We start from the raw sequence: 10,372 nt of genomic DNA, 5'->3' as shown, positions 1-10,372 counted from the left end.
ACCATGAACTCAACAAGCCAAAGGACTTCCAGTCTCAACAAGAAAGGGAAGGCCCCTATGCTAGTAGCTTGTGTTCTTCACATGATCAAAAGAACCATGCTTATCTTTATGCTCATGTCAAGAAAATTTCCCATGTTGCTCATCATGATAAATGTTACAATCATGCTGTTTTACCTACTTATCATGATTCACATGCTATATTTGCTTCTAGTTCCACATATGGTCATGGTAGAAGTAGGCCTAGGCGTAATCTTACTCTATGCTAGTAGCTTGTGTTCTTCACATGATCAAAAGAACCATGCTTATCTTTATGCTCATGTCAAGAAAATTTCCCATGTTGCTCATCATGATAAATGTTATAATCATGCTGCTTTATCTACTTATCATGATTCACATGCTATATTTGCTTCTAGTTCCACATATGGTCATGGTAGAAGTAGGCCTAGGCGTAATCTTACTATTTCTCATGCACCTAGGAAAGTAGGCACTAGTCCAACTATGATTTACCAGACATGTGATGCTTCATTTGCTCTGTCGTGTAAAAATGCTAAAGTAGTTGCTAGAAAGTTGGGAGCAAATGCAAGAGAGACAAAACTTGCATTTGGATTCCAAAATCTATTGTAACTAACCTTGTAGGACCCAACAATAGTTGGGTACCTAAAGCCCAAGCTTAATAACCTTGCAGGTTTATGCATCCAGGGGCTCAAGCTGGATTATTGATAGCGGATGCACAAACCACATGACGGGGGAGAAGAAAATGTTCACCTCCTACGTCAAGAACAGGGATTCCCAAGATACCATTATCTTTAGAGATGGGAATCAAGGCAAGGTTAAAGGCTTAGGCAAGATGGCCATCACATCCGAGCATTCAATCTCTAATATGTTCTTAGTAGAATGGCTCGGATATAATATATTGTTTGTAAGTCAATTGTGTAATATGGGCTATAATTGTTTATTTACGAATATTGATGTATCTGTCTTTAGAAGGAGTGATGGTTCATTAGCCTTTAAGGGTGTATTAGACGGCAAACTCTATTTAGTAGATTTCTCAAAGGAGAATGCCGATCTAGATGCATGCTTAATCGCTAAGACTAATACGGGCTGGCTCTGGCACCGCCCTCTAGCACATGTTGGGATGAAGAACCTTCATAAACTTCTAAACTTCTAAAGGGAGATCATGTGATAGGACTAATCGATGTCTATTTTGAGAAAGACAGACCTTGTGCAGCGTGCCAAGCAGGGAAATAGGTGGGAAGCACTCATCAAAGCAAGAACGTGATAACAACAACAAGACCACTGGAACTCCTCCACATGGATCTCTTTGGCCTGTTGCCTATCTCAGCATCAGGGGAAGTAAGTATGGTCTTGTTATAATTGATGACTTTTCCCGCTTCACTTGGGTGTTCTTTTTACAAGATAAATCCGAAACCCAAGGAACCCTAAAGCGCTTCTTAAGGAGAGCTCAAAATGAATTTAAGCTAAAGGTGGAGAAGATAAGAAGCGATAATGGGTTCGAGTTCAAGAATCTACAAGTTGAAGAATATCTTGAGGAGGAAGGCATCAAGCACGAGTTTTCCGCTCCCTACACACCACAGCAAAACAGCGTGGTAGAGAGGAAGAACAGGACGCTAATTGACATGGCGAGAATGATGCTGAGAGAATACAAGACGCCTGAGCGATTTTGGTCGGAAGCTGTGAACACAACCTGCCATGCCATAAATCGGCTCTATCTGCACCGCCTCCTCAAAAAGACATCCTATGTACTCCTAACTAGTAACAAGCCTAATGTTTCCTATTTTCGTGTATTTGGGAGCAAATGCTACATTTTGGTAAAGAAAGGTAGGCATTCAAAGTTTGCTCCCAAAGCTGTAGAAGGTTTTTTACTAGGATATGACTCAAATACAAAGGCGTATAGGTTCTTCAACAAATCATCAGGGTTGGTTGAAGTCTCTAGCGACGTTGTATTTGATGAGACTAATGGCTCTCTAAGAGAGCATGTTGATCTTGATGATGTAGATGAAGATGAAGTTCCGACGGCCGCAATGAGAACAATGGCGATAGGTGATGTGCGACCACAGGAACTACAAGAACAAGATCAACCGTCTTGCTCTACAGTGGTGCAACCCCCAATTCAAGACGATGAACAGGTACCTCAAGAAGAAGGGCAGGATCAAGGGGGAGCACATGAAGAACAAGATAAGGAGGAAGAAGCATCACGTGCCCCTCCAACTCAAGTCCGAACGACGATCCAAAGAAATCACCCTGTGGATCAGATTCTAGGTGACATTAGCAAGGGAGTAACTACTCGCTCACGACTAGCTAATTTTTGTGAGCATTACTCGTTTGTTTCTTCTATTGAGCCTTTCAGGGTAGAAGAAGCCTTGCAGGATCCGGACTGGGTGTTGGCCATGTAGGAAGAGCTCAACAACTTCAAAAGAAATGAAGTTTGGAGCCTGGTGCCACGTCCAAGGCAAAATGTTGTGGGAACCAAGTGGGTGTTCCGCAACAAGCAAGACGAACACGGAGTGGTGACAAGAAACAAGGCTCGACTAGTGGCAAAAGGTTATGCCCAAGTCATAGTTTTGGATTTTGAGGAGACTTTTGCTCCTATGGCTAGGTTAGAATCAATTCGGATTTTATTAGACTATGTTGCTCACCATTCCTTTAAGCTGTTCCAAATGGACGTGAAGAGCGCTTTCCTCAATGGACCAATCAAGGAGGAGGTATACGTGGAACAACCCCCTGGCTTTGAGGATGAAAGGTATCCCGACCATGTCTACAAGCTCTCTAAGGCGCTCTATGGACTTAAGCAAGCCCCAAGAGCATGGTATGAATGCCTTAGAGATTTTCTTATTTCTAATGCTTTCAAGGTTGGGAAAGCTGATCCTACTCTATTCACAAAGAATTGTAATGGTGATCTCTTTGTATGTCAAATATATGTCGATGACATTATATTTGGTTCTACTAATCAAAAGTCTTGTGAGGAGTTTAGCAGGGTAATGATGCAAATGTTCGAGATGTAGATGGTGGGCGAGTTGACTTCCTTGGATTTCAAGTGAAGCAACTCAAGGAAGGCACCTTCATCTCACAAATGAAGTACGCTCAAGATCTTCTCAAGAGGTTTGGGATGAAGGATGCAAAGCCCACGAAGACACCGATGGGAACTGACAGACATCTGGACCTCAACAAAGGAGGTAAGGTCGTTGATCAAAAGGCATACCGGTCAATGATAGCATCACTACTTTATCTCTGTGCTAGTAGACCAGACATAATGCTCAGTGTATGCATGTGTGCTAGATTTCAATCCGACCCCAAGGAGTCTCACCTTGTGGCTGTTAAGCGAATTCTTATATATTTAGTTTCTATGCCTTGCTTCGAGATCTGGTATCCAAAGGGGTCTACCTTTGACTTAATCGAATACTCCAATTCTGACTATGCCGGGTGCAAGGTTGATAGGAAGAGCACATCAGGGACGTGCCGGTTTCTGGGAAGGTCCCTGGTATCTTGGAGCTCTAAGAAGCAAACATATGTTGCCCTATCCACCGCTGAGGACGAGTACGTTGCCACAGGACAGTGTTGCGCGCAACTACTTTGGATGAGGCAAACCCTCCGGGACTTTGGCTACAATCTGAGCAAAGTCCCACTCCTATGTGACAATGAGAGTGCAATCAGCTTGGCGGATAATCCTGTTGAACACAACTGCACTAAGCACATAAACATCTGGCATCACTTCCTGAGAGACCACCAACAAAGGGGAGATATCGATATATATCATATAAGCACCGAGAACTAGCTAGCCGATATCTTCACCAAGCCTTTAGATGAGAAAAGGTTTTGCAGGTTGCGTAGTGAGCTAAATGTCTTAGATTCACGTAACTTGGATTGATCTATAACATACATGTGTTCTATGCCTTTGATCATGTTACTTTAAGCTTTATGGTCATTAATTGCTTAGTTTAGTGCTCAAGTTGTACAAGTCATCCTCGGACCTCACAAGTCCCTATGCAAATGATGCACATGTTTAGGGGGAGGATGTGCTACAACTTGACCCCTTTGCGAATAACTTGCTTGTTTAAGTGCTCTTGTAATAGTCTCAAAGGGATATTGAAAGGAAAATGTGAACTTGGACAACGAAAGAGCTTCCACTGCATTCCGGTACAATGTACCTTGTCCTAAGTTCTTTGTTACACTCTAATTGCCTTTTGCTCATATTTGACATTTTGGTGAGGCAATGGGGTTAAAAGGCCAAAAAGGTCTCCCGTTTTGGTGCTTAATGCCAAAGGGGGAGAAATTAAGGCCAAAGCGAATGGATCAGCCAACAACTTGTGAATTTCAAAAATTGTACAATTAGAATTTGTATTTCGTCCAAAATCCTCTCATTGCAAAATTTGGTCCCTTATGGGGAGAATTTTGATTATGGGAAAAGGGGGAGTTCTTGGCACTTAATCAAATTTACTCTTGAAATATCTCTCTATTTGCCCAAACAAGTGTGTTTGACTTAGAGATAGGAAAATGAATTTGTTTTGTGAAAATAAACCAAGTGGTGGCAAAAGTGATCCAAATATGCCAAACTCTATGTGAGATAAATTGGTCTTCAATTTGCACTCTTTAATGAATGATATTGAATTTTGAGTTGCTTTTAAATGTGTTCGCATAAATCACCAAAAAGGGGGAGATTGAAAGGGAAATGTGCCCTTGGGCCATTTCTATAAGTATTTTGGTGATTAGATGCCCAACACATATTGTATTAAGGTGATGTGTGCCAAGTGTTAGAGAGATGCAAATAAATAATAAAGGTACGATTTAGACACTTTGTCAATTGTTTTATATGCTAAACACTCTTGTCTAAGTGCCAGGGACTCAGCTAAGTGAAGTCCAAAAGAATCAAAAGAAGACAAAGAAAGAAATGAAGAAAAGGTGCTGGACTGCACAGCACCGGACGGTCCGGAGCTACTCACCGGACAGTCCGGTGTGTGCACCGGACAGTCCGGTGCAAGGTCTGCGCAACTCGTCACTCTCGGGTTTTTCCTGGCTACTTTGGCTAAAAATCACCAGACAGTCCGTGCGAGGCGCCGGACGGTCCAGTGCTCCGGCCGCGCAACGGCTATCTGCCACGTCGACAAGCGCCAACGGTCACATGGCGCATCGTACGGTCCGGTGCCCCACACCGGACAGTCTGGTGCCCCATAGAAAAGGAAATCAGCCAATCAAGGGATTCTCTGCCTCGTACTGTGCGTGTACTGTTCACTGTCCGGTGCACCACCGGACAGTCCGGTACGCCACCCGACAGAAGGCAAGAATTGCCTTCCAAATGGATCTCCAACGGCTCCTAGCTGCCTTGGGGCTATAAAAGGGATCTCTAGGCGCATGGAGCACTACACCAAGCATTCACTAAACATACTAAGACGCCTAGACTTCGCCACCACGCACTCAGATCATCATGTTAGAGATTTGAGCACCGTTTGAGTTGTAAACTCCCTGCGCCGTGTTTTGTGCTCGCGTCTTGGCTTGTGTGCGTGTGTTTGCTGTGATTCTAGTTTTGTGTGTGTTGCTTTCCCTCCCTTACTCTTGTGCTTTTCTTGTGATCAAACATTGTAAGGGCGAGAGGCTCCAACTTGTGGAGATTCCTTGCAAACGGGAAAAGACTGCCAAGGAAGAAAACTGTGGCACTCAAGTTTGATCGTTGGATCACTTGAGAGGGATTGAGTGCAATCCTTGACCGAAGGAGGTCACCACAACGTGGAGTAGGCATTGGCCGAACCACGGGATAAAATCACCATGTCTCATGCCATCTTTTATTGTGATTGGTTTTTCTTCTTGAGTTCTCACTTAATCACTTGTGCTATTGTTCCTAAGTTTAATATTCATTCTAAAGGAACAATCAAGTGAAGAGTTCTCACTATAGCATCTTGGTTTTGATTTAACTAACATTTTCATAACCAAGTTTGGACTATTTAGTGTTTGATTTTACAGGATCACCTATTCACCCCCCCTCTAGGTGCTCTCACCTTGCTTTAAAAACCACCCCACCCCAGGTTGTCCCCATTGTATTCATTTGCTCAGGACGAGATGGTGGCAACATGGAGGACTTTGAGGAGATTTAGGACTACGACGAGTTCTAGTTATCTTAGTGGCAAACCACCAATCAGCTGCCTGTGAAGGCCTTATCTTCTATGTCTCGTATTCCGCACTTTAATTATGTTAATGACTATGTTATAGACTCCATCGATATCTTGGACATCTGGATGTAATGAAGTATATTTACGCTATTTACTTTGAGCAATGTGTGATGATGTCCAACTATGTAATCGCTGTGTACGTGCGTTTCTGATCCTGGCACGTACATGACTCGCATTTTGTTTGTCTTTTAAAACCGGGTGTGACAGCGGGTAGGAACCTGGGTTCAGTGTACTGAACCAGGGATAAGGATGCCACCACGCCTCATTCACTGCTCGAGCTAGCTATGAGCAGGTAAACAAATAAAAAACTCCTCCTTGACGTGGCGTTCACACACCATAGGTGTCATCGTTTGGGCTAATGGAATTCCCTAAGCGTGGTAAAAAGGCTGCTGGATATTTTGAATCTCAGACAGTCTCCCTAGTCATTATATAATGCGAGCCGAGTACTGTTTTTCTTGCTGCTTTGCACGCCGTAGAAGCTAGCGACCAATTAAACTTTCTGGGCAACCTGAGAAGTGTCGTCTTCTCCTCTGCCATTCCCGGCTCCACGGTGATGAGTGCCTCCATGGTCAGGTCGGCTAGGAGTAGTGTTATGTTATTAGTGCTGTGTTCAAAATCCCTCAGCTGCTATGGAAGCTCATCGACCTGTTTGCTTCATCGCTACTGCAGTTGAGTCATCGGAACAGCCCTTCGACGCCGAAGCACCCCGTCATCAAACATCTCCAAGTGGATCGTTCTCTCTGTTCTTCGTCCAGGCCGTCCCACTGCCGTTCCAGGTTCCTGGTGAGTTCCTGATACTCGTCGTGCCTACCAATTATATTCTATCGCGTTGTAGTTTCGGACGCAAGCCTGGCAAAACCTCGGTGTCCACCATAGCCTAGATCGTAAGTCATGTTAATTCGATTGTTTGTGGGGTTGTGGTCGGTAAAGCCTAGACAAAAGAGCCGGAGGGCTCGTCACTTCGGGAGAGGGCTGCGGGCAGTAATTTCTTATGGCACCAGCCATGTGCTCGACGCGGCGCTCTTCGAGGACTTGCGGTTGTAAATGAAGTAAAGGAAAAGGGTTCAAATGTAATTTCAGTGGCACATAAGGATAGTATCAAAGGGCGTTTCATAATGGTTTGAAACCCTAGGGACTCTGACACAAACTGAACAATGCGGGTGCGGGCACGCGTACGTTTCCCCTGTTCGCGGGTTGACTTGGACTGAATTCGGCCCAACCATGTTCATCATTTTTCCTTTTCCTAATAACTTGTGAAATCTGTAGAAAATAGTATAAAAATGGTAAAATTATGAAACCATTTTTTGTTAGACGTCTAGACTCCAAAAGTATTTAATAAGAATATTCCCAAGATTTTTAGTTCTAGCCTAAAATTATGTAGCACTTAAAGATGCCTAGATAAAGTCTTTTAGAATTTTAGAAATAATTTAGTAATTCCAAAAATGATAAAACTTTTTGGGTAAGCTTAATATAATGATTGAAGACCTTGGGTGAAGTTTGAAATCATTTGGACACTGCTTAACTAGAAACCCAATAACTAGCCTCATAAGATTAATTACTAAGTACTAATCCTAAAGGAATACCTAATTAGAAAACCTTAGTGATTAGTTATACTATGAAGTAAAGCTGTATTCAAGATGCAACTTATTATATTTTATTTTGTAATTGCATATTCATGGCATGGCATAAGCATTCACGTACATGTATTATCATGTATAGAACACGAGGAAGAAATCGTTGTGGAAGACGAGGTTATCTCCCAGACTGAACATCCTCCAGCAGAAACCAACTTTTACTTCGACCTCTGCGGTGTGGAACCAGAACCTCCTACAACACAAGGCAAGCCCCGGTGCATTATCCCTTTCCTTGTTGTTTTAAAAAAACTTTATCACCTTGCATGATGCTTTAGGTGATAGGAGTTGTGTGCTAAACAATTGATGCATTCCCTTCCTTGGAAAATTGGTTACCATTCCTTGTTCCCTGATTTATTCAAACGAGTTTTATGATGCTTAGTCTGGCTTTAGAAAACAAAATGTTTTGTTTTAAAACAAAAGGTGATGCTTCATATTGGATGGGAAATTTTACAAAGAAAAGAATTATGATGGTGAATCCATCATGGCCGTGATGGGTTCAACATCTGAAAAGAGTACCTCTGTCAGGTACCAAACTTTGAGTTTTAAATGATAAAGACAAGACTGGGTGGGTGACTTGCACGAGAAGAGAGTCTCGGTGTAGTGTCTCCGTCTAAGTCGCTTAAGGACCGAGCCGATGTAGCCTGCTGATCGAGGACCTTTTAACTGGCCACATGCCTCGTCATGGGTAAGCTTTGCCTCGGCCGTACCAATACCAGAAAGGCCACCACGCAATGGGAGTGGAGAGATGTCGAGAGTAGCGTGTACCCTCCGTGGCAAGAGGCTGGACGGTGGAGTATTTGTGCTCTCGGTTGGCGTGAACCCATTCTGGTCTTGAGAAACCCAGGTGTGAGTTGACATATGCAAAGGTTAAGTGCTACATATGTCGTGTGGTTGGAGCTCCCCAGCTAGGTATTAATCGATTCGGATCGCCATTACTTCTTGGACATGAAGACTTGGTCACTGACTTACACGTAGCATCAAGTGAACTGAAGTATGATAAAAGACGGCTAGTATAGGCCAAGTGCTTGATCTAGAATAGAAGGAAATCTAGATGTAAGTAACTACTTAACCTGCTAAGTAAAATGGATTTTTAAGGATCCACTCATAGTAAGCTTTTCTGCAAAGAGAGTCTTTGAATCTTGATAAGCTTTACCTTGATTCCCAAAAGCCAGCATATCCTTGAGAGTCTTTTTTCTTTGATAGGTAATACTTGCAAAAGTACACTCCGTACTCAGGGTTTTCAAACCCATGTTGTTGTAGGTGATGAAACAGCCAAGTTCTGTTGTTTCTGTTCCAAGGTGGTTCCCAAGCAGGAGGATGAAAACTAAGACTTATTTAGGGAAGATGTTTTGCCTTCCTGTGATGTAATAATAAGTTTACGCACTCAAGTACCCGGATATGTAATAATCACTCTTTCTATATTTTTCTTATGAATGTAAATTTTGTTATTGTAATCCTTTCCGCTTACTCCTTACTTCGATGATGTATAATATCTGCGTGATGGGTTAAGCGCTCTTGGGCGATATGATGGGGATACAGATAACCGAACTTGCCAAGTCATTATGCACACCTGCATGACTGTCTGAGGTCCTTAGGACAAGGACATCTGTAGGTGGGCCTAATACCTTGGGAGGTTCTGCCACAACTGTTATACATCACAAATTTAAAAGTAGGTACAATCATGATAAGTTGGCAACATCTAGGTCATGCATTTGTAAACAAACCTTTCCCACTGTCATGCCACCTATTTCTCTGCAGCCCTACTATTTTTTTAAAAATGTGATATCTTTTAGGTCAAATAATTTGTTTTAATCTGTTCAAGTTATGTTAGGTTCATATTAATTTTTGCATACGTAGTAATAACATTGTTTTAATTATGCCACATGTGTTTTAATTAATTAATTAATTAATTAACGTTAATTAGCTAGATAATCTAGTTAATCTAATTTATAGTTCTAACCTACGCATTTTATAAATAATTGTTAATGATTAATACTAACTCAAATATTTTAATTTAATACCTGTTTAGTTTAAATGCAATATCTGTTAGATCCCATCTATTAGATTTATTGCGCCTAAAATATCATTTTATCAAAAATTCTTCATTTTAGCTTTGATTTTAATGGTTCTTGAACCTACAATCTCGTAGCAACGTGTAGGATATTCTTAAGCTGTTTGTTCATATGCTTTGGTGTAATGTTAGCATATTCATTATTTGCTTGATTGTATGTATTGCTACGAGTAGAGGCGAGGTGACGAGGAATCAGAAGCCCAACTTTTGGGTAATTTTGCTATTGCTCTACCTGGTTTTGGGAAATTAATATTATATTTGAATTATGAGCATGTTCCATTATTGCTGTTCTTTTAATTATTGTTCATGACAAGATCATTGTGTTAATTGGAACATGGAGCTTAACTTGAGATATCCGTGCTACCACAAGGGTGAAATAGGACGCCCTTGGTTGACTAATTAGGAAAGCTAGTGGAGGACTACCTTACCCGAAAGGGGCAAGGGCGGTAGAGGAGCTGCGTATAGGGAGGTTCTCGGGTCGGTCATGC

At 42.1% G+C, this 10,372-nt stretch overlaps 1 long non-coding RNA gene across 1 annotated transcript; it reads left to right on the top strand.

Moving 5' to 3' along the window:
* The first annotated feature begins 6,623 nt into the window (after positions 1-6,623).
* Positions 6,624-8,041, top strand: LOC103637709 (uncharacterized). Its single transcript, XR_558290.2, has 3 exons — positions 6,624-6,752; positions 6,849-6,962; positions 7,899-8,041. It is a non-coding gene; the product is annotated as an uncharacterized lncRNA (long non-coding RNA).
* The last annotated feature ends 2,331 nt before the right edge of the window (positions 8,042-10,372 follow it).

The sequence above is a fragment of the Zea mays genome, chromosome 1, assembly GCF_902167145.1.
Source record: "Zea mays cultivar B73 chromosome 1, Zm-B73-REFERENCE-NAM-5.0, whole genome shotgun sequence".
In the NCBI taxonomy this organism is placed as follows: Eukaryota; Viridiplantae; Streptophyta; class Magnoliopsida; order Poales; family Poaceae; genus Zea; species Zea mays.
This window is presented reverse-complemented; position numbering and strand designations above follow the sequence as displayed.